The sequence below is a fragment of the Schistocerca serialis genome, chromosome 1, assembly GCF_023864345.2.
Source record: "Schistocerca serialis cubense isolate TAMUIC-IGC-003099 chromosome 1, iqSchSeri2.2, whole genome shotgun sequence".
Taxonomy (NCBI): Eukaryota; Metazoa; Arthropoda; class Insecta; order Orthoptera; family Acrididae; genus Schistocerca; species Schistocerca serialis.
The window spans coordinates 620,192,235-620,211,724 of NC_064638.1; the positions used below are offsets into that span (position 1 = coordinate 620,192,235).

Consider the following 19,490-nt stretch of genomic DNA (forward strand, 5'->3'; position numbering starts at 1 on the left):
GTTATTTGATGTGAAAACACTCAGCAAGTCGACTTCCATAAGTTCCATCTGCAGCAGAAATAGTTTCTGCAAGTTAGTGGAAACAGTTTCTTGCATCTTGTTGCAAGTACTTGCCAAACTTGCCAGTTGCTGGAGGTTTTTCTTCAAATTGCAGAAGTTCCATGTGTTCATTACCAGTATGACAATATCATTGTTGAAAAGGAGAATGGCACAAAGGCAGATGAACCGAAACAGATGCACTTTGAGAATCCATAAACATATATACTTGGCCATTGTCAGCTACGAAAGTGTGAAAAAATTAACTGATTACTTTGTTTCATCAGAAAGGAAAGTATAATGACAGTATAGAGTAGTCTTTAAATTTTAGCTGACTTTACATGTAAAATAAATAATGTTTTCAGTAATTGAAGAGTAATTAAAAGGTGGTCTCTCAGGATCTAGCTTGCAGCATTTTTGTTTCCCTGTTTTTGAATCTGTTACATTTGTGAGAAAAGTAATAAATACTGTTCGCAAAAGTCAGAGAAAAATTGCACATGACATTCTTGTAAAGTTTTTAATTTGAACGAAGTCCTTTGTTTTTAATTCATTCAATAGTATTTTTTTGATAAACATGTACACCTATGTATCAATTTCTTCACCCAAACGTTTCTGTTTCTCTTAATTATTGATTTTTGTCATGATTTTTCTTCAGTAATAGTAATAATAAACCAGCAGTAATGGTGGTTGCATCGGTTCGTAGCATGACACTGTAACATCCATTTGCTCAACTCATAAATCGTCTCTAGTAGAAGCACTTCTCCCAGTACTTGAAGCAAAATGCTGAAATTATCTTGCCCAAGGTACTTGCAGAATTTTTTGTTCTACTGTAAACAAGTCAGCAAATGTTTGCAGAAATTACTTTTGTGAGTTACTTGCTACTCAACACGTGCCTTTAGTTTTTTTCCCCTTTTTAGCTATTCTTTAGGGATATTTTCCTCCAGCCAGATATCTGTAAGAACTTTATGAATTTACTGTGTGAGGCTGTAGCCATCTGCAGAGCCTCATGCAGTGAGATTTGGTTCCAGATTCACTATTGTGCGCTGTCTGGGTTTGCAGCCTCGCTGCAGAATTGCAAGCAGTCAGAAAGGCAGCTGGAGGCTGTTGCAGACTTGGCTAATTGGCTGCATGATACACTGGCAGTGGTGCCCAGTACTGCTCTCATGGCAACGTACAAAATCCCAGGACTGGCAATTTCTGCTACAGGGCGACACATGCCTACTACACCTCCTGGCCTGGATGACGACCTGCACCACATAGTTCACAGCTTAGCTGCACAGGTGGCAGCACTCAGCTCATAGGTTGACCATTTGATACACTCTCAGACAGAGGGCAGCAGGCACCATAGCGGCAGCCGATCAAGCCGCCAGCGATCCCACTCGTGCAATTGGAATGCAACACCAGCCGTTAATGCAGTACCCTGCCAAAATCAGAGCAGCTGGTATCGTGCCGGTTTCAGCAATGAAATGACGAAGTGTCTGCCTCCCAGCTCACACACAAAAGCCAGCTGGCACCTGCCTGCAGCGTCGCAATATGCAAGCATCTTTTTGTAATGGAATGGGCTGGCAGTGTGAAGTATCGTGCCAGTACAGGTTCCACTCTATTTTCTCCTGATGTATGCTAAGAGACCTCCAGAAGGCTAAGGCACTGTCTCTTAAAGAGGCAAATAATTCAATTAGAAAAATGTATGGCACACATCCCCAAAATTTGGACATTAGACTGCACAGCACATTTGCATGGACATTCACTGTTTCTGAAGTCAATGAGCCAATCTTGAGTGTGGGTTTCTTTGGCCACTACAAACTGCTAGCCTATATTGCCAATGACCAGCTGATTGTTTCAATAATGAATTTGAAAATGTGGGACAGCAACAGCCAGCTGATTTATTCAGTGGTAAATCAGCAAAGCATCCTGGATCTATACACTGACATACTGGATCAATTTCTAGAGTGCACTCACCCACCTGGTGCACCAAGGGACATCAAACATTTGTTTGTCCACTATACTGTGACTACGCCCAGCCCTCCTAGCTAGTGCCGTCCATGTCACCACGCGCCTGAGTATCAAAGCAAAGTCTGAGTTTGAGGCCATTCTGCAACAAGGTATTGTTCAACCATAGCTCAGTTGGTAGAGCACTTGCCCGTGAAAGGCAAAGGTCCCGAGTTCGAGTCTCGGTCCGGCACACAGTTTTAATCTGCCAGGAAGTTTCATATCAGCGCACACTCCGCTGCAGAGTGAAAATCTCATTCTGGAAACATCCCCCAGGCTGTGGCTAAGCCATGTCTCCGCTATATCCTTTCTAGTGCTGCAAGGTTCGCAGGAGAGCTTCTGTAAAGTTTGGAAGGCAGGAGACGAGATACTGGCAGAAGTAAAGCTGTGGGTAGCGGGCGTGAGTCGTGCTTCGGTAGCTCAGTTGGTAGAGCACTTGCCCGTGAAAGGCAAAGGTCCCGAGTTCGAGTCTCGGTCAGGTGCACAGTTTTAATCTGCCAGGAAGTTTCAGCCCTTGGTCCATCGAACAGTCCATGGTCCTCTGCCTTGCACTTAGTCCCCAAGAAAGACAATTTGTGGCGACGATGCGGAGACTGACGTGCCTTAAATGTATAAATAGTCCCAGGCTGATATCAAGTACCGGAGCTGGATTCAGTTATATTTAGCAAAACTGACTGCACAAAGGCTTTCATGCAGATGCATGTGGCACCTGAAGCTATTCAGAAAACACTTTGGCACTTGACGAAAACCCAATCTATTCAAAGTCATATGAATTTTATCATCACTCACGCTGAGAGAACATGCAACATTGAGTGCAACATGAAGCTGAACAAGGTGTCAGTCGATCAATTCCAGCCGGCTTAAATCTTTACCACTTGTGGCACCAATAATTTCGTTGATCCAACTGGAAGACGTTTCAATGAATGACTCTTCTCCCACCCCCAATGAGACAGAGACCGCTCCCATGGCCACCAGTGATACATGCGTTCCATCAACTATTGTCACACCACCACATGTGCCTCAGCCCCTCCCATTCTTGCTCAGCCAGCCGTCACAGCCACCCAGGCTGTGCCCACCACAGGTTTCTGCACCTACCCCACTACGTCACACGTGCCAGTTACTACGTCCATTTCATATGCCCTTGCCATGTCATAACAATGCGTCACCCACCTGTTCTCTCTTCCAGCCAAACGATGGATACCACCTCCCATGTAAACGTCGCAGCTCCTGAACTTCTGTCCCAATGACTCCACTGTGTTGGGCTTTGAGGCCAGATTAACTGCCACACTGGTTTTCCATGCTATTTCCAGTCACTACGGACATTGTCCCATGTGCCACCACACTTGTCCATTGCAGTTTTGGGATCTGCCTTCAGGTTACCATGACACTGTACTTGCATGAATATAGACACTTCATGTAGTCTCCATGCCTCTTCTGTGCTGTTACATCACGTCTGGAGCGAGTTACACACCTGCTCCGTTGACCATATGTCTCCGTGAACTCTGAGCAGTGTTGGTAGTGTCAGTGGCCAACTACGCGAAAGAAATGTCCTCTGTGTGCTTGACCAGACCCACAAGCTGACACAATATGCCACTGCCCGATTACCGCTCACCTGGCTGCTGCCATAGCACACGTGCTGATGTTATTATGAAGCACCCAAAATCCAAATATCTGCCACATAAGCCTAAGCTTTCTCGCAGCTCTTGAGCTCCATCTTCTAAGTGGGATCTGTGGTGCACACAGGTGCAGGTTAGCAAAAAGCAATAGCAGTGCAAGCTGAGCCATCATATAGTACAGAAGCATTTTCTACATTCCATTTCTGTGAGTCATGGACCACGTGGGACCAGCTTACTACAAGCTCTACACTAATGTGCATAGAAGTTTGTTTGGTGCTCTCCATTCATTTTCACTTTCGTTTCATTGTGTCTGTGAAGTGCATGGTGACCTGCAATTGCAAACGAAGTTCACTTCATTCCGAACATGCAACCATTGTTTTGCCATTATCATGTATTGGTCGACACGTTTGTCACTGAGGAGTGTAGACCCTCGAAGACAGCATTTGAGTGGAACTTCTGTGCAAGCACTATTTACTGAGATCACCAGAGATTGCAATCAGAAGTTATTTCTTCAAGTGTTCGTTTATTTTACTCATTTGTTCTCAATAAATACATTTATGGCAAGCATGTACTGTATCAATTCTTGTACCACACTTCATCACAGTCTACATCCTGAACGTAGTGCCTGGTTGCGGCTGTAACGCTGGCTTACTGCACGACTGACATGTAAATGGTGATGCCCATGCATTGAAGGCTTTTACCACCTATTTTCCACATTTCTGCTGCCATCCAATCTCCGCCTGGAGCTTTATTGTTTTTAAGTTCATTTATTGCTTTGTCGAGTTCTCTATTGTTGAGGATTCTGGTTATATGTTGTAGGGTTGCCACTTTGCAGAGTTGCCACAAGTTCTGGAAATCAGGGAATTTTAAACGTGTCAGGGAAATCTGAGGAAAAAAACTCTAGAAAAAATATTTATTTTTGTCTAAGTAGATGAAATGGTTTGTTTACTGAGATGTCATGCATCGTCGCTGGCTGGGCACGGCTGAGTATGTGTGTCGCTTCCCTACTCCCTCATTCTTACTGCGTCTCCCCTTCCTACCATTCCCCTCAGCTTGCAGTCTGTGCCGCCCCACTTCTTGCCGTTAACCTAGCAGCTGCCGACTAGAGGCAGGGAGGCGTGAGGAGTGCTTTGTTTGGATTTATTCTCAGAGATTGTTGGTGCAGCTACAAGAGACAGTCGTCATGTGTGTGTGAGTTGTGTATGAGTGACTGTGTGAATTTGTGTATGCTCTAATTTTCTGACAAAGAGTATGGCCAAAAATTTAGTTGTGAGAGTGTGATTGTCTTTTCTACATGCCTGTCTGCAGCTCAGATCATCTTTACAGTGAGATGCTACTTATCCTCAAGGTCTCATTTCATCAACATGGTATCTGTGACACATGAATAACTGACCACACAAGTGTACTTCCACGACGAGCCAAAACCACAGGCCATTTATGCAGATATCTCTAATGGATTGGGCCTGCTGATTTGAAGCCCATTGTTTCCCACTAACGTGCAGGCCCTGCTTGTCGGATCTAGTCTCGCCAATCTTCCTGCAGGCCAGGTCTGGTTGTGTGTGGCATAATGCGGCGGATTTTCGTGGTTTATCCAAGGACTGTGGTGCCCCTTGGCAGGCCAGAGGCCACGGCTGATGGATTTCAGGAATTGCTACTGTCTCACCACAAGCACATTGTACAGTGGTGAATTTTATAATTTTAGTTATTCTAGTACATCTTGGCACTTCAAAAATAATTTGCATGTTAGAAAGTGTGGACAATTAGATGAAAAAAATGGAGGCAGTCATTGGCGGTTTGTACGCTATGTACTCATATATTTCTCAAAAGAAAAATCATACAATATCTGTAAAATAATAGAAATAACACAGTGACCAGTAACCAACAATAGTGAAATAGTAGGACAAACATTTTATTGGTGGTTACCTATAACGTTGGTTTACACAACTCTTCCCTGCCTTGTACACTTCTTTCAGGAGGCCAACTTTTTTCTGAGTTTATTTGTGAAATCAGTGAAGGTATTTGAAATCTGTCTTGCAACTCCAAGGAAATGCGTATTCTTGTCAGCTAATGTGTTTTGTTTTATTGAAATAAAATAACAACCGTGGTCTTAATGAAACACACATACCATTTGGTTTGCTTTCTCCATGTAAAAACAGTTCATTAAAAAGATGTTGATGTTAGTACTTAAGATTTTTGCTCATACAAAGTGGATCACCAAGAGTTTACAATTCTCTTTATTTCCAGAGCCCATCTGATAATCAAATACAGAAACTAGGTTCTCGTTATGTTGACATTCCTTCTCTGAAGATAATATAGAAATTCTGTGTGTTATCTTTCTTAGACCCTTATTCTGTTTCTCTTAGTCTGGTTTATCGTAATGACATTTTACAGATCAAATGATAGTAAAGTCTTTTTTCTGGAATGTGATGAATTCATGTCATTTTTTGTGTGTGTTTTATGGGAATTCCAATTTTTTCATACTTTATAATTTTTTGGTCTGTGCCTTTGTCATTGATATTATTTTGTTATATGGAAGTGATGATATTCAGCTACCAAATGATGTTCTCTGTTTTTTATTTATCTCTCTATGCAGTGGCCCATAAAAACATTACTGCTATGGTATACTTTACCACAAATAGAATGAACGGTGAAGATTTCATACTGTGTACCTCTACTTAAGAATGAAAACACACTTTTGTTACTATATTAAAACTATCACAATTCTTTGTTCATCTTTAAGTAAATTTTTCCTAGAAATGTGTTGCAGAAGAATCCAGTAACAAAATAATACCAATGGATAAAGCTGAGAATTTAGGTAATGGGAAACAGCAGTGTCCAACAGTTAACAATTGAAATCCTTACCTTTCCAAACTTTGGAAGTCTTTTGATCAGAAGGAAGACAACATTATGTGAAAGATGGAGCTGAAGTCTATAGGAATTAGCCTGTGGTTTAGTTCGTATGTATTAATAATGCCATCAGGTTTCAATGAGGTTCATTTTTCTTAATTTTCTGCAGTGTGTCTTGCACTGAATTTTCCTGCATTGTTTTCCAAGTTGTTCACACATATTAATACCATCTGCATATGGAACACCTTGAAGTGAACGATAAACTACACCACTGGCCATTAAAATTGCTACACCACGAAGATGACGTGCTACAGATGCGAAATTTAACTGACAGGAAGAAGATGCTGTGATATGCAAATGATTAGCTTTTCAGAGCATGCACACAAGGTTGGCGCCAGTGGCGACACTTACAATGTGCTGACATGAGGAAAGTTTCCAACCGATTCCTCATACACAAACAGCAGTTGACCGGCATTGCCTGGTGAAACGTTGTTGTGATGCCTCGTGTAAGGAGGAGAAATGCGTACCATCACGTTTCCGACTTTGATAAAGGTCGGATTGAAGCCTATCGCGATTGCGGTTTATCATGTCGCGACATTGTGGCTCGTGTTGGTCGAGATCCAATGACTGTTAGCAGAATATGGAATCAGTAGGTTCAGGAGGGTAATACGGAATGCCGTGCTGGATCCCTACGGACTCGTATCACTTGCAGTCGAAATGACAGGCATCTTATCCACATGGCTGTAACTGATTATGCAGCCACGTCTCGATCCCTGAGTCAACAGATGGGGACGTTTGCAAGACAACAACCATCTGCACGAACAGTTCGATGATGTTTGCAGCAGCATGGACTATCAGCTCGGAGACCATGGCTGTGGTTACCCTTGACACTGCATCACAGACAGGAGCGCCTGCGATGCTGTACTCAACGACGAACCTTGGTGCATGAATGGCAAAACGTCATTTTTTCGGATGAATCCACGTTCTGTTTATATCATCATGATGGTTGCATCTGTGTTTGGCGACATCGCGGTGAACGTGCATTGGAAGCGTGTATTCGTCATCGCCATACTGGCTTATCACCCAGCGTGATGGTATGGGGTGCCATTGGTTACACGTCTCGGTCACCTCTTGTTCACATTGATGGCAGTTTGAACAGTGGACATTACATTTCAAATGTGTTACGACCCGTGGCTCTACCCTTCATTCGATCCCTGCGAAACCCTACATTTCAGCAGGATAATGCACAACCACATGTTGCAGGTCCTGTATGGGCCTTTCTGGGTACAGAAAATGTTCCACTGCTGCCCTGGCCGACACTTTCTCCAGATCTCTCACCAATTGAAAAGTCTGGTCAATGGTGGCCGAGCAACTGACTCGTCACAATACACCAGTCACTACTCTTGATGAACTGTGGTATCGTGTTGAAGCTGCATGGACAGCTGTACCTGTACACGCCATCCAAGCTCTGTTTGACTCAATGCCTAGGCGTATAAAGGCCGTTGTTATGGCCAGAGGTGGTTGTTCTGGGTACTGGTTTCTCAGGATCTATGCACCCAAATTGCATGAAAATATAATCACATGTCAGTTCTAGTATAATATATTTGTCCAATGAATCCCCGTTTATCATCTGCATTTCTTCTTGGTGTAGCAATTTTAATGGCCAGTAGTGTACAATGCTGTTGGGTTCTCAGTCTCAGGCTGTAGCATATTAACTTTATTATTAGTTCAAGAGATATCCACCATTTACTACGTGACTGTGCTGACTGTGGTTATGTTACTAGCTTACCCATGAAGACAACCTATAACAGGTTCCATTTTTAACCTTAGGAAGACTGGACATAAGACCTGAGCGACTAATGAGAAGAGCTTGTGGGAACTACTTCTCATCTTCATATATAGTCCTATTCTTTTCGGTATTATTTTAAACACCAAGATTGTGAAGTTAGTTTCAGTGGTTTTGTCTAAGTGATTTCCTTGAAGATGGTATCTTTAGTGTGACAATTTTCATTCTACAACTATCAGTAAACCACCAACAGTAAGGGATCCAGTTATAATACCTCAGTAATTGCAAGAAAGAATCCCCTGCCCAGTCCACCCCCCCCCCCCCCCCCCCTCTCCCTCTCTCTCTCTCTCTCTCTCTCTCTCAATCGTTGGAAAAAGTACCTCAGCATGCCACATTTTTGAACGGCTTCTACATTTAAGCCTTCCAGTGTCTACTCCATGTTTGAGGTACCCACCAACTCCAAGTAACAGGATGTAAACTTCATCCCTGGTGACTACAACGGCTGAAATACATCTTGGGGGGGTATCCAGATTTGGATACCATTTGGTGAAAAACTGGAAATCTGGACAGAGACTCATGTCTACAGCTAATTGATGATCCAAAGCTACTAGCATCCTTTCACAGTAGTCAGTATAAGCAATGCTACAATCCAGATAACATTTTTGTGTTATCCAAAGTTGCTGGAAGCTGCTTGAGGATGATGGGTGAGCCCACCCATCTATCCAACATAAGTCTATGATCTGTAGAGTGAATGCCATCATAGCACCAGAGGAGGTGGCTTTTGAAGCAGAGGCTCAATTTTCAGAAGTCTGATTAGATAAAGTTCACTAACAAGCTTAATATAGAAGCTCCAAAGATCTCGCCACAACCTGAGGTGTACGAGATGTTCATCAGATATGCCCACTGTGTTTCAAAAAGAACCACCCTAAGAGAGTGTAGTACAAGCTGTATATCACGACTGACTGGCAACAATAAACAGCTGATGGATCTCTACAAAGGTCTTTTTGAGACAGACCCATTTGGTAAGGACACTATTCTGGTTGGTGAGGAATTTTTGCAAACTGCCTTAGCAAATGGTACAGATAAGCGGAGATCACTGGTAGAAAATGAGGGTAAAGAGCAGGGGGCTTAGAAACTTCATCTTAGTAACAGCAGATTGCATTTCAGTTCTTCATGAATGGAAAGTCTAAAAATCTGAGTGCACGAGAGCAACTGGAACGAACTTCAGGGTGTAAGAACAGTCTCCTCCGAGAGCCCTTCTTGAATAAACTAGAATCTGCCATCTCCACTTGGAAACTGAATAAAGCTCCTGGCATTGATGATGTCAGAGTAGAATAGATCAAAAAGTTTGGCTGGACCACAATGCAGTGGCTACTTAAGTTGATGGATGAGTGCATAGCTAAGTTTTACATTCCCAGGCTTTGACAGAAAGCTCGAGCGGTTACATTGCACAAGCCTGGTAAGGATCCAAGCTTTCATCCAGTATCATAGTGTCTCAAGGTTTTCAAATGTCTTATTCTTAACCAAATTAACAGCACAATAAAAGGGATGTTCATTTCTCAACAAGCTGATTTTTGACCTGGGAAATTGTGTTAGATATTGCTCCCCATTCTATACACTGAGGATGGTTTTGAATAGGGTAAGTACAGAGTTACCTTTGTCGACTTAACAGCTATCTGTGACACTACCAACCAGAGAAAGATGCTGAAGAAAATTTACCATCTCACCAGTAATTACCATCTAACCTCCTTCATAGAGTTTGTATTGCAGAATAGAAGATTCCGTGTCTTTATTCAGGGTACGAACTGATAGTGCGAAGAAAAGAATGGCCTACCTCAAGGCAGTCCTGCGCTTTTTAATATTTACATCAGTGCTCAGCTCATTATGGAACACTCCAGACATTCATCTATGCAGGTGATACAGCAGTGGCTCCCCAAGGGAAGAGGTATAAAAATTTTTACCTTCATCTTTGGATATGCTTGGCCTTTAGTTTGTTTATCATCTAAGTCCAAATTCTGGGAAGACTTAGATGTGTGCATTTCACTTATGGAATAGAGAAGCAAGTGTGAATTGGACACCACATGGCAAGGTAAAGGACTTCAACATTGCCCAACACCTGTATATCGGTCTTACTGCTGATTATATACTGTCCTTCAAGAAACATTGCCATTACACCAGGTTGAGGGTCTGTGCAAGTAACAATATTTTGAGCAAGTTTACAACAACCACCTGTAAAGCTATATAATCCATTCATCACAAGAATAAACCTGATGTAAACATTGCACTATATATTCTTCCATGTTTGCTGGTACCTCGTTGGATTTCCGTTTCACGCGGTGCTGCAGCCCAGCTGTCTAGAGTACTGTCAAGTACGATAATAAGGATATGTTTTGTGTTGTGCATTATGCGCACATTGACTTAGCGATAATATGGGACAACAGCTTAACCAGCATATTTAACTTGGACAGCACTGGCCGGTCAGCTGGTACAGCTAGCCTGCAGTGACATGGCCAGCTGCAGTTCACACACAAAGAGAGACCAGCAGGGGAGCAATACAGCTTCGAATGTCTTTTTATGTTTTAAGCAGAATGAAATAATACACTGCAAATCTCCCACAATATGCTCCTTAGATGACTAGAAGAAAACTGCAACACATTATTGTTTTCAGTTAACGTACTATTGTAATTAAAACAAGAATGATGAAAATTCCCAACTTAACCACAGGGTGTTTTTTCTACAGAAGCTGTGTGTAATGTAAGAGAGTATTGAAGGATTTCACCACATAGTTAAATATTGAAGCCACTGAAGGTATTACTTGCAGTCAGTCGTTTAGTAATCTTTTAGCTCCTTCATTATCCGAATCCGAGAAATACATTTCAGTTCTGGAAGTGTCATCTGCTACTTTGACAACGAGCCTTTCTATATCCCGCCAACATTCGGTAATGATGCATGAAAAAGTGTGTGTAGCAGCTTCACTGTCTTGTTACTTCTCGGACCAAATCCCGCAGCTTGGTTACAGATCATTTCTGTTGTGTTCATATTGTAATAGTACTGTAACAGATGCAAAAATGCAGCATTTGTATGATGTTATTGGTGCAGTGGAAAATGATTGTTTTTCATGTTTCTACGGTACTTATCTACCTCTGTGGTATAGAACGATGGATATAGTCCAAATAAAGAGGATTTGATTTTTCATTTTTGCTAGAAATTAAATTGTTATGTTTTCTTAATTTAAAAATTTTATGAACAGTCTTTCATAAAACATCAATAATTAAGAATTTTTATTTGAAATGGCAACAGGAATTTCACATTCCATATGTAATTAGAAACAAGAAGACATGCATTATTCATAAAAAAATTATGATGAGTTCTATAATTACGAGATGTAGGTGTTTCAAATTGAACAAGGAGAAAAAAAAAAAAAATGTTACAGGAGGGATTTGAACCAACGCACAAATATCCGCTTTTATTCCACATTCAGTTTTGCTACCGACTGCACAACAGTTAAATGTTGTTCTTGTTTGTCAACTGCAATGTATACATGCTGGAAAAACTTCAGAGCCAATTATTTCTGTAAATTTATGAAAAATGTTAAGAACAGCCTATTCTCGACACTTTTTAACCGTGTTTCACACGCTTTTCACTACAGAACAGAAAGCAGCGTCAGCCATTTTCATACTGCACATTAACAGTGCGACAATCGGAGCACAACACTGCAGAGGCTGCAGCTACATAAGATTTTTGAAATAAACACTACATAGCTAAAGCATGATTACAAAACACATTGATGGCTGTTAATACATTTGAATATCTTAAAGCTTCATTTAACGTAACTTAGTAATAGGATATCTAATGCATAAGTAGGACCTACTTCCAAGATCGTAACACCACCAGTCAACATGTGCTACGGCTTCTGACCAATCATCGCGTTTGTGTTTGTTTACATCAGGTTTATTCTTATGATTAACGAACTATAGTCCTCGTGTCCTGAGAACTTCTGCTATTGTTTGTGCTTGTCACCCGCACAGTACACCTGTCCTGTGCGGAGTTCATTTGCTTACACCAAGTAGGTTGACACTGCAGTGAATGAGCCTGTCCAAAACTTGTTGGGATGTATGAAGTAACTCCAGTTGACAAATTTTACCTGACTGTTGGAATCGCTCATCTCCACTGTTAGAAGGGCCATCACTGATGATGTGGAGGGGCAAGGCAGATCAGTGATCCCCATCATCCACTGCATGTTCATCAAGCTGTAGTTTGTTGATTGATATCTTGAAAGATCCTCATTGCAAGGTCTCAGCCATTTGAGGGACCACCATAGTCTAACAGGATCACCAGACGGAATAGTAAGTTGCTAATGGACGTTCCTGTAAAGGAAGAACTAGCCCCAAGAAAAAGTCTGCACCTGTTTGGAGATCATTCATTCATCTTAGGACGGGCGTCACCATTGCAAGACCAACATGAAAAATGGGTCTTCCTTCCAGCTAGTGGAGATGTGTCCATCGAATACAGATTAATACGAGATCTGGGCCATTTGCTCATATGCCCTTTACTGGAACAACCTTACACAACATAGAACGTGATTGAAGCATATAACAAGGCCATCAGAGTTGCTACATTCTGGAAATTCCAACTGGACACGAGAGTGAAATGAAATGAATGAGCAAAAAGAAAGAAAAAAAAACATATTGTCCTCTTCCTTTATTTTATCTGATAATGAGATGAAAGTGATGCACATTTATAAAAGTGTGCTGCCTCATTCTCTACTTTAGTTTCAAGCATGAAGGCTTGAATGTATTCCAGAGTGATTTGCTGTACTGTATTAGTGTAGCGATCAGCTGTCGTAAGTGTTTCCTACACTATTTTAAGTATTTTACTTCACTTTTCTGTCTTCATTTATGCTATTTTGCACTAGCTTGTTACTTTAACAAACAGTATTTGTGCACAATTTAAACAAACATTTTACCTTTTCAAACAATTTTATAAATAATGCTTCAGTGAATGTACTAATGGCCTTTTTATTCTATGTCCAAAATACCTATCATTATAGTAGTGGCAGAATTTTTCATGTTAAGTGTTAATGACAATAAGTATGTCCATGGTTTGTCTCAAATGAGAAACTTGAATGATTATCAATGATCAATTTTATTTAACTGATACATTGATGAAACCATACAAGAATGGAAAAGAAGACTTATATAATTAACTTGGCAATGACATAAATACCTGACAATCGGGCTGGTAAGCTACCTTTTGGTTTATATGAAGCTGAAGTACGGATCCTCACTAGCAAGGATAAAAGTACAGTCCAAGCATCTGAAGTGCAGTTTCTTTGATCAGTTATGGAGGTGAGAAAAAGAGACAGGAAAAGAAGTGGTGATATATGGCAGACACTTGTTGACATTTTCAAGCTGAGTGGTAAGTCCTTTGAATATTATCAGAATTGGTGATATGAAATATACTGGATGATGAATGAAAATTTGCCAAAACTGATCTACAGGCAATCCTAGAGGGTTCCAGAGTGAGTCAGCACAGCAAAGATGGAATAAACAGCTTTGAAGGTCAGGAAAGGGTCAGCAGAAAAATGTACCTGACACATTGAAAACTGTATTCCTGATAAATTGAATTTTTATTTGGGAATAGTCAGCTTCAAATTATCTTATAGATACCTTTGTATTTCCAGTAGTGCTTTTTTTTCCAAGGTAGCTCTCTTCAAAATAGGTTTCTGGCTGACTGAACCTTATTGACAGTAGAACATTGAATCAAAATAACAATAAGTAATGCAATTAAAATTATCCCTAAAAGCATTTCTGTTTAAATTTTAATCTTTTTGGATGAGGATTTATTCACCAAAGATGTTAGGTGCTGAGTGAGTGAGTGAGTGCGAGAGAGAGAGAGAGAGAGAGAGAGAGAGAGAGAGAAAGAGAGAGAGAGAGACTGTCTGACTGACTCCCGTATCTGCCCTATCTGTTGTGAGTTGTAATCTTGGATAAAATGAGTTGTCATGGTGGTCAGAGAACATGACGAGGGGAGAAGTCAAAACAGCAACTCGTAGGTATGTGTGGTGGTAGCGGCTGACACTTACAATAAGGCAAACACAAAGGAAGGTACCTGCTCTGAGAAACTCATGAGAGTAGTACAGTGTGCCTTCCTCCCCCCTTCTGCATATGTGCTGCTTCCATAGCAAAGCTACAGTCTCACATTGTTTTTCTCCAATCGTGCTTGCCATTTGGTAGTACCTCTGAATGCCTCATCCTGAAAACTACTATCTCTGTTCCTAACCTATCTTTCCACCAATCCTTCCTTCGGTTCCAAAAGGATCAGCCCTTATCCTTGTCATTCCCTTGTCTAACCACCACTCTAAACACTTACAGTCTCTGATTAAAATTGTCTTTATTTCAACCCCTGGGTCTTTGATCACAACAGGACCTTTCTCCTTGAAGTCAATCATAAGATTGAACAAAACACTTCACACCACCTGAGTTATCAGCCACGTTGTTCAGATACCTCAGAATTGATGTTCTTCCTCTCTCACACAATTAACTTCTGATACATTACCTACTCTTCCACTCGGACGCATCTTCCAACCAGGCTTGACCATTGCTGAAATCACACCCAAAACAACCAACTCACAGTTGGCCCAGAAGCTCTCATTCAGAGACATAATTTTATCAAATCTTCAGTCCCACGCCTAAAGTTAGCCATGAGCTTCCAGCATGCTGGAGTAGTTGCAGGGCAGCAACTTGTGTTAATCTATACAATGTAAACACAGCCAAAATTGAAAATTTCACTTTAATGCACTTAATGGCCAGTTTTAGGTCAGGATCCAGTTTTAAATCATCCAGATAGTCAAAATAGTATTTCCCAAAATTAAAGAACTATGTCAACTCTCTGCATGCTCTTAGGCTCTGTAATTGCTCATTTGAGCTTTATTGTAAGTATGTGTTTGTTGTCTTGACACTGTTCTTATATTTTGAGAAATACCATTTTGATTTTCTGGATGATTTAAAAGTGTATCCTGATCTCCAATACCAAAGGGGAATGCCACTTCTTTTGCAAAACCATCTTCTATAGATGTTTCACGAATTATTTACTTCCAGTATCATTCTGTAGCATCTCATGGGAAAAAAAAACTAAAATCTCAAATCTTACTCCAGTTGAGCCCCATGTGATCTGAAAGAGATAACTCAGCCAAGGGTTTTTTTACAATCGTCCTTGATCACACACAGTATTACTGTCTTTCTCCACTTATCTACAATGAATTGGCTAGTGTGAATACTGTCTACTGTTACATGTTTCTGTTCTCCACACATCAGTCTGCTATATGTCGATTGTTGCATTACCCTTATTTTATATATCGCCCTATCCGGGAATTTCCATTAGTGTTAAACGTTACCTTAATGTGAGCTGTGCCTTAGTTGGTTGATAACTGCTGGAGCAAAATAATTGCGTGTCTGCAGTTCTGGAGTATTGGCCACACATCAGTTCTGTTGGCTTTTTCATGTATATGTGACTTTGTATGAGTTTTTTCCCTGCTGTCCATAAGAACATCATGGGACCTACTAATTCAAGCAACCAAACAAAAAAGTCAAGTGAAAAGTGGACTACTGGTGACTGCTATCAGACAGTTAGTTTCAGTTTCAGCAAGGCTGTCACAAACACGCAAACACATCACAAAATCAGAGATGGAAGTGTGACGTCACATGTGCTGCACTGCTGTTGAAATTGCTCGTTAATGTTTTATAAAATTTTAGACTTCATTTACTTACTTTAAAGTTTATTTGTGTTAATATTTGCCATAAAAGTAACTTATTACTGGATTTTCATTAATCTCAGTCTTTCTTCCTGTGTTATTGACTCGAGTGGTCTATTATTTGTGAGTGTGCTTGCATCGTTTGTCTAAGCCTCGCGCCTCAGTAGTGTGTTTACATTTTGCAGCGTGCACTGCTCTTTGTAAACTTTTGTAATCGTTCGCTCGCTGTGTTTTTTAGAGTTTTCTGTGCGTTGAAGTCGTTTAGTAAAATTCATGCTTTAGTTTTCAGTTGACGTTTATTATTGTTTCTAGTGAAATATTTCAGTAAAATTTTCATTCAGTGTTTTAACTTCGCTTAGTGTTACAGTGGCCGTTTGAATTTTTTGGTTTTAGCTAATAATTATGTGAAGTTTTGTTGGTATTGGTATTAGCTGTGGTGTAGCAGTATTAAGACAAGTAGTTGATTTCTTAGTAGGCAGAGAATTTCGAGACCATTATTGTTAGTTCTTAAATAGTTCTACTGGTGTAACTGAACTTTGGTAACGTAGACATATAGTTTTTTCAGTAACTGTAAAATTTTACCATGAGTGAGAAGTATGAGCTCTGTCGTAGGTCTCGAGTCAGTACACCTGGAGGGCATTAAGGTCCTCCACCAGGGATGGAGTAGGGGATCTCCCTGGCTACTACAAAGGCCAAGATTACTTCTTGATCTGGCTGCTTACAAGAAGTATTGTACCCTGGACCACCTTTTTAAAATTAAACTTACTGAGATTTTAGACTGCCATTCAGATTTTATTACTGTTTACACGGGTGGGTGTAAACAGGGGGATTTTATGGGCTGCTCTGCTGTGTTTCCCGATACCGTCCATAGGATAGGGCTCCCAGAGCAGTTCTCAGTTTACTATGCAGAACTGTTTGCCATTCTGCAAGCATTAGAGCATATGCGACGACATCATGGCACGAAATTCATCATCTGCTCCGATTCCCAAAGTGCTCTACACGCTCTTGAACAGATGTACCCAGCAGATCGGATCGTGCAAGAAGTGCAGGACGCACTCCTGCTCTTGCAAAAGCAGGGTAAGGATGTAATTTTCTGCTGGGTTCCAGGGCACATAGGGATTCCTGGAAATGAACTTGCAGATGCGGCTGCCAAGGAGGCTCTTGCTCCATCCCACCACCTCCTGCTCGCTGTTCCGTCCCCCCTGCAGGCAATAACATCTTTCGTGACGCGGAAGGTCATGCGTTGGTGGGAGGCTCAGTGGCTGGACGTGAGGGATAATAAGTTACGAGCGGTGAAGGATTCTGTCCATCCATGGCTCACCTCCTTCCGACAATGACGAGCTGAGGAAGTAGCCCTTACACAGCTTAGAATAGGACATTGCCCATTGACACATGGTTTTCTGTTACGTCGTAAGGAGCCACCAACGTGTGCGACTTGTGGGACACAGCTGTTGATATGACATATTTTAACTGAGTGTGTGTTATATGCGGGTTTGAGGGAAGATTTCAGTTTCCCACCAGACCTGCCCTCTCTTTTAACTAATAATGAGGCGAGTGTCACAAGAGTTTTACGTTTTTGTGTGATGTCATCCAGTATATATTGAGATTGCGGTCTTAATGTGCTGCACAGTGGTTTGGTCACCCATTATTTGTAAGTGGTCACCCAGCCACAGTTAATTATTTTTACCTGTTTTTTACTAGTATTTTATTTTTAGTTTTATCTACCTGTTTTGATGTGCCATGTCCAATCTTGCAATTTGAACATTTCCAATTCCCACAAAGATCGGCTCTGAACTGATCTTTGTTTAACAGATCTTGGCTGCACTCGTCAACATTTCTTTTGGGGACGTGCGATGATAACCTCGTTGTTGTGCGCCCTAAAACACTAATCATCATCATCATCATCATCATTATCATCAATTGTCGTAGGTTTGTGAGTGGTGGATTACGGTGTGGGATTTGTTCAAAGTATTTTCATGGGGGGGAATGCAGTGGGGAAGCCAGTGGTCATTTTAGTGAGATCCTCTCCTGGGAATGCAGAATCTGTAGTAGAAACAAGTTGACAGAGGAGCAGGAGCTTAAGATCTGTGCCGTTCAGGTGCAGTTACAATGCACAGAGGATGAACTAGTTAGGCTGAGGAGGGTGAAGGGTGGTGGAGAATGGGAACTGGCAGTTGGCAAGAAGGCAGCTAGGAAGAGGAGGTATTCAGGCAGTTTTACTTTGCATACATGCAATAGAAATGACCAGCTGTCAGAGTTGAGTGGAGAGGAGCCTCATGTAGCTGTAGATGTAGGGAACTTGCATTGTGAAGCCTAGTGCAGGGTTGGCTCAGGTGACTGAAAGCATAGGGGAGTTGTGTAAGAATCTTACGAAGGAGGATCAGGTAGTGATAGTGGGTGGAGCATGGAACAGTCTCGATAGGGACGGGGAATATGATGTCAGTGGTGACTTGGTTAAGATAGCTACTCAAACTGGTGGCACTAATGTGCACTTCGTGCAGCTGTTTCAGCGTCATGATTGGCCTCACCTTAATGCGGCTGTTAGGCACGTTAACGTGGGGCTGGGGAGGGCACTGATCGCAGAGGGCATGGGTCACATCTCAATGGTGCCAGTTGGGTCCATCAGTAGATTGGGTTTCACTAAGCATGGCCTGCACCTCAATAGGTAAGGGAAGGAGAGGCTGGCTAAGCTTATAGGTGACAGTGTAGTGAGTGGTGGTGGTGGTGGTGGTGGTGGTGGTGGTGGTGGTGGTGGTGGTGGTGTCACTCATGGAAAAATTCCTGTAGTGGTTGGTGTTAGAGCTGCACCTTTTTTAGATTGAAGTTAGCTGATAGGTATACCTGCTTAAAGGAAGTCCCTCTAACTAAAGGCTCATCTTCAGAGGATGTAGTGTTTCCAAGTAGAGAAGGAATTAGCATATTTCATCAAAATATAAGAGGTATTAGAGATAAAGTTAGTGAACTGCTAATAGATGTTGACTCTGAAATTATTGGTATATCTGAGCACCGCGTAAATAATTTGATAATTCAGAGGCTTCCTTTACCAGGCTTCAGATTAGCTGGCTGTTTCTCACAGAGTTCCTTGCGGGGTGGGGGAGTGTCTCTGTACGTAAAAAAAAGAAACAGTATTCCATTTGAGTCCATAGACATATCACGACACTGCACTAAACAGATATTTGAAATGTGTGCAGCGTTAGTTGAATTAGTGTAACTAAACCTCTAATTGTTGTTGTTGTTGTTTATAGGTCCCCTAACTCCGACTTCAGAGCATTTCTGCTCAAGCTAGAGAGGGTTCTTGATTCACTTTGTAGGAAGTACCAGAAACTAGTTATATGTGGTGACTTCAGTATTAATTTTGTATATGATTGTGCAAGAAAAAGGATGTTGGTAGATCTCCTAAATTCATATGATCTGATGCAGACTGTGTTTTTTCCAACTAGGGTGCAAGGGAACAGTAGCACTG

General features: G+C 41.4%; 1 protein-coding gene and 1 non-coding gene across 2 annotated transcripts in view; both read left to right on the forward strand.

Moving 5' to 3' along the window:
- LOC126478137 (serine/threonine-protein kinase unc-51) overlaps window positions 1-19,490 on the forward strand; it is a 171,557-nt gene that overhangs the window by 88,038 nt on the left and 64,029 nt on the right. The window lies entirely within an intron of this gene.
- On the forward strand, window positions 2,435-2,509 carry Trnas-uga (transfer RNA serine (anticodon UGA)). Its single transcript has one exon. It is a non-coding gene; the product is annotated as a tRNA-Ser (tRNA).